This window comes from Gavialis gangeticus, unplaced genomic scaffold, assembly GCF_001723915.1.
Source record: "Gavialis gangeticus isolate Ggan-Ray unplaced genomic scaffold, GavGan_comp1, whole genome shotgun sequence".
Lineage (NCBI taxonomy): Eukaryota > Metazoa > Chordata > Crocodylia > Gavialidae > Gavialis > Gavialis gangeticus.
Genome location: NW_017729034.1, coordinates 90,697,636 through 90,703,054, shown reverse-complemented (window position 1 = coordinate 90,703,054; position 5,419 = coordinate 90,697,636).

Below are 5,419 nucleotides of genomic sequence, written 5' to 3'. Positions count from 1 at the left end.
AGCTACTGTCTTTCAGTACTGCCATTCCGGCAGCAGAGCTCAAGATTATTATGGGTTTTGACTGGCAAGAACTAGCATAGTGAGGATACTGCCCAACAAATATAACGGCTGTATCTCTGCTGAATATGACTACAGCTTGTACATGGATGTCTATGTGTGCATATGCTGCCATGGGATATGCTTTTTTGCAAATTGCTTTCAATTACTACAGAAAATGCATGTTGCTTAAGGCAGAGTTAATTTAAGGTATGAAGGGACCCGCTGATGACATAATTGAGATTACAGCCAGATAAGGGATAGAAGATAATGAATAATCTGAATGTTAACCAGCAATCCAATAATATTTCCCCTAAACAGAATAGTACTTCACCCTACATACCTAAAGTTTGATAATATTGGTACAGTAATTTATAGGAATTCTTATTTGTATTCTGTATGGAAATTAGATTCTATGTTTTGACTTTATGCATGAGGCTTAGCACCCCTGGGTATTCTTTAGGGAAAAGGAACAGCTGATTTCTTCATTTGCAAGCAAGAAAACCTGACAGCCACAGATGTGAGTTAGTCCAGCTTTAGGTGTGAAAGCTGTTTTCTGAAGCCAGAATTCAGGCAATTAAGCAGGTTCTCCTCCTGGTAGGCTGGTATTTAGCCAGACTGTCAGTGCAGTATGTGCTACTCCAGGCTGAGTGTGACAGACAGAACACCTGAAGCATTTTCTTGGAAAAGAATAAGGAGAAATATAAGTTAAGAATTATGATTATATCCTAGAAATCTGTTTCTGTCTTTGATTCCTTAACATTTGTCCCAGGATAGATTAGTGACATACTGTACAAATGACAGATAAATGGATATGCATACAGACTTTCTCTATATAACTTAAAAAAGGCACCGTACACTAAAGCTATTCATAAGATATGATGCTGTTTACCTAATCGTGCATTAGTAATGCAGTACAGAACAGTCTACCTCAATTTGCATCCCTATCTTTCTTAACCAGTAAGCCAATGACTGCTTACCTAACTTATTCACCGAGAGTGAATTATTTTTGTACAAGAAATAAAAGTGTACATTACCCTTGCTGTGTATTACATAGCGCTTGTTTTTCTCTCATGTTAGAGGTTGCTGAAACATTGTCTTGAAGGCTAGGGACAAACATTCAAAAAGCTGGGTCCTGAATTGATTCAATCTTTGCAAGTTAGTCTAGCCTGCATAGATTGAACTGATATGCAAGAAACTAGACATTTACTTTCAACACTGGAAATGCAGGCACATGCCTGCAGTGACTTAAGGCAGAACCTGGGGGGTGAGGGGCACAGTGAGCCCTTGGCTGGAGGGAAACTAAGCTGAGGGAAGGGGTGTGGCCAGGCCTGGGCAGGCCTGACTATGATTAGGGAGGGGTTTAAATTCCCATCCTGGCCTGCAGGGACCCCAGCTGGGGTCTGCCTGAAAGGGGAGAGAGGAAGCGGTTCCTGTCAGTGCCCGCCACCTCCCACCTCCAGCCTCATGGGGGGCTGCAGTTTACAGGTGGGCTGCAGCTGCAGTGCAGCTCCCCACCTCCCTTCCTCCCCTGGTGACAGCGATGGTGGAGCAAGCTATTGCAGTGGGCAGAGGTGAAGCACCTGTCACCCACCGCCCTCTTGCGGCAGTGCTGGGTGCTCAGGGCAGGCTGCTGTGTGTCAGGGTTGTGAGAAGTGGTGGGGGGAGGCGATGGATCGCTACAGCCTGCTCTGTCCCATCCCTGTAGCCCAGGAGTGCAGCCCAGTTCAGCCTGGCCCTGCAGCCCAGGGGTGTGGGCAGCAACTGGCCTGCAGCAGCCCTCCCCTAGTGTCTAGTGCTACCATGAGCAGGCAGCAGGTGACAGGTGCCTCACCTGTACTTGCTGTGATGGTTCACTCTGCCACCACCACTGCCACTGGGAGAGGGAGGGGCAGACACTGCTGTGGGACAGTCAGGCTGCCCCAGCCTGGGCCACACTGCTGCACTGGGAAGCAGTGGTGAGTTAGCTTGCATAACTACCCCTGGCTCCCCCACCTCCACAGCCAGGTTGCATCCTTCCTTCCCACAGCCAGCTGGCCACTCCTTGGAGGGACTTTGCTCAGGGCACTGTGTTGGTGCACCCCCCACTGCTGCCTGCAATGGGGGGATTAAACCCCACCACTTCCCCTTAGGCTACTGGTGTTTGGCTGCTGCAGCCCCAGATGCATGAGTGGTGCCTATCAGTGCTCACTCTGCCCCCCCCATGTGGGGATTAAACCCCTGCTTCCCCTGGGTCTGGCCGCACCTCTGCTCCTGCCACTGGAGCAGTGAGAGGTGTGGGGGGCTGGGGACGCCTGGCAAGGGCTTCTACCCCTTTGCCCAGCAGACCCAGAAGCACTCCAGAGTAAGGTTTCCTGCTCCCACCCTTTTTTTAGCCAGCTGGAACAGTGATAGTGCTCCAGCTAGGGAGGAGAGGGGTAGGGCCAACCCCACTTGGCTGGAACAGACAGCCTAGGCAGGAATGCAGAGCATGCTGGGATGCTGGAAGACTCTGACTGAACCTAAACCAGGAAGGGGTCTGGGACACAAGTTCCAAAAACTGGTTTGACCTCAATCAGTTAAGTCTGATACTACATTCAACAAGATTTATCCTAAACTAGTTTTGGCCATTTTGAAACAGGTTAATGTGCACTATATTTATGTCCAGTTCCAGGTTTAAATCAGTTTAAACCACTTTCCTCCACTTCATCCTCCCTCCCCCCACCCTGCTGGCCTGGATTGGGCTTACTGCCTCTGCTGCCCTATCCCCTACTTACTTGTGGCTGCCTGTGCTGTCTGTCCTGGAGAAGCAGACAGGGAAAGGTTAACCTGCTGTCCTGGCCACCACTACTGCTGCTCTCAGCCTGGAGAAAAGCAGCAGTCTGGAAGTGGCAGCAGCAGGGGCCAGCAGGAGCCAACAAGCAGGTTAACCCTTCCTTACCTTCTCCCCTGGAGCAGACAGTGTGGGCAGTAGCAAGTAAGCAGGGAGTGCGTGGGGAAGAGCTCTGGGGATGGGGGGTTAAGGGGGAACCCTGAGGGGCAGGGGGAGAGTCCTAGGGGCAGGGGAGAAATGAAATGGGGGGATTCTTACCTTTTAGTCCTCCAGGCCCCCACTGGCCTGAACATGTGATTACTCCAAACTCAAGCTTGCACTAACACTAATCAACATTTATGTGGCTCAGTGTAAGGTGTAACAAGGTCCTAAAACACTGCACCTGAAATTTCCTACCATCAATACTAGTTAAAAAAAATAGGCCTAACTACATGAGAACCCATGTGCTGCTCTGGCTCAGTTTTAGCTCACTTGAAACAAAATGAAACAAAATAAAACAAAACAAGAGAACCCCTCTAGACCTAAATAAATATAAATGAAAGCAGAAATGTACAACTCATGCAGATGGGATAACAAATCAGACCAACCCTTTCAAATCCAATATCCTGCCTCTGTTTGGGTTCTCATATTGTACCATGTACAATATAGTATCTGGACACTTTTTGAAATGGTTTAAATCAATGCATCACACACGATTTTATTTCTTCCCAGTCTTATTCAGTTTCAGGGGAGGCTGAGTTGCATTGTTGTTTATATGCTGAGAGAGACTTAAACTCTGTAAAGACCCACCAGCGGGGCCCATCTTTCCTTCCTCGACTCCCCAGCTGAAAGCTCCCCTGGCACTGCATTGATGGGCATCCCCCCACTACTGCACTATGTGGCCAGGGGGGTGGGCAGCAACCTTCATCCCCACCCACCTTTTTGGATGTAGGCTCCCTCACTACACCATGCTGTGGGCTGTGCTGGAACTGAACGCTATGCTTTATCTGAACTGTCCTGTCCCATCCTGACCTGTGCAGCAGGGGCAGAAAATAAAAGGCAGAGAAGGAAGGAGTCTGGAAATCCTGGCTGCAGTGGCAACAAGAGCAATGAAGAGAACCATGGTCAGGGGGAGCCCAGGGGACACAGAATACTCCTACAAGGGCTATATGTAGCCAGTAGCCTGCCAGTTGGACAACCCTGACTTAAACTGTTAACTGAATAGAAATGAGTCATTTGACAAAACCACTTTTTTGTAGTGCATGTGGATAATATTGGGTGTTAGTCCATTTACTCCAGAAGATCCTCAAAGTGTATCAGATCCTGCATATAAGCTTTTGCTGTCAGCTAGTGTGGATCTTGGTTTTAAAACATGTAGGTATAGGGTATATTTTATCAAATCCAAGGCAGCATCTATTACGTTTTCATAATGTCCCTGCCACAGATAACAAGACTGCTCTCTGGCATACTTTTACACATTGCTCTATGTTTTTAACCTGTAGGTTGAATGTTCCTACTCGGGACTCTTACATTCTTATGTTCATATCATTCTCATCATCTTCAGTGGGAATCCACCAGATCATTGTCCTAGAGAACTATAGTTACTGCCATTTCTTTAAACAATCAACAATTACATTTATCACACTTTGATACTTCAGAATACGTTTCTAAGCTAATTTTAAAAACCCTGAGATATCTCATCCGCTGAAGAATAGCTATCGCTCTGCAGTAACTTTGGGTAAATGGCATATTATTGTTGTTATTGTGAATATGAGCCAGATACTCCAGAGTGTAAATCCATGAAGAGCTAGCCAGAGCTCTGCCTTCCTCTATCTGGTATCATATAGTTTACATCAGCTGGTATCATACACTTATAGCTGGTATCATAGTTTATTCAGCTTTTGTAAATGTAATGGTGCAACCTCCACATTAAATTGTATTTTTGGAGTCCTTTAATTTTTCTTTTCTGTTTTCTTGATTTATGCTTTTTAAAGGAAAAGGAAGAAAAGTAATTGCCTCTAATCCATGAAGTTAACAATTAAGTGATCCCAAATGGAATCTGATCTTCATACTTGGTCAAATTTGGCACAAGGCAGAGGAATATATTTCCTTTTTCTATTGTTGCTTTTGTCCAGGTGGCAAAAGTAAGCCAGGCCGGCAGGGAGGGAAGTTGTGTGTTCATTCACATTATATTGCTTGTTTCTTTGTGACAGAGAGAACTGAAATCTCATTGTTTTATACTAAAAGCATAGAATTTGCAGCTTATTATGGTATATAGCAAAAATTCTTGAAAGAGAATAAAACAGTGGGACCTGCAATTATTTTCATACTTGTGATTTTCACCTGTCAAAAGTTAAAGCAGATTTTTTTCAGATGTTTCAATGAAGCAGTTTGAATCTTCCTTTCCTAACTGTCCTAGCTACAGAGAAAGGAAACATGTCCCCTGCCTACTTATCTATGAAATCTAATTTAATTTTGTCATTAAACAGCATCACAGTGGTACAGTATCTGGAATCAACCAAATATTTAAAAATGTACAACCTAACACTATAGTTCCCTTTGTGTGGAAAGCTGTATGGCTGGGATTTTCTA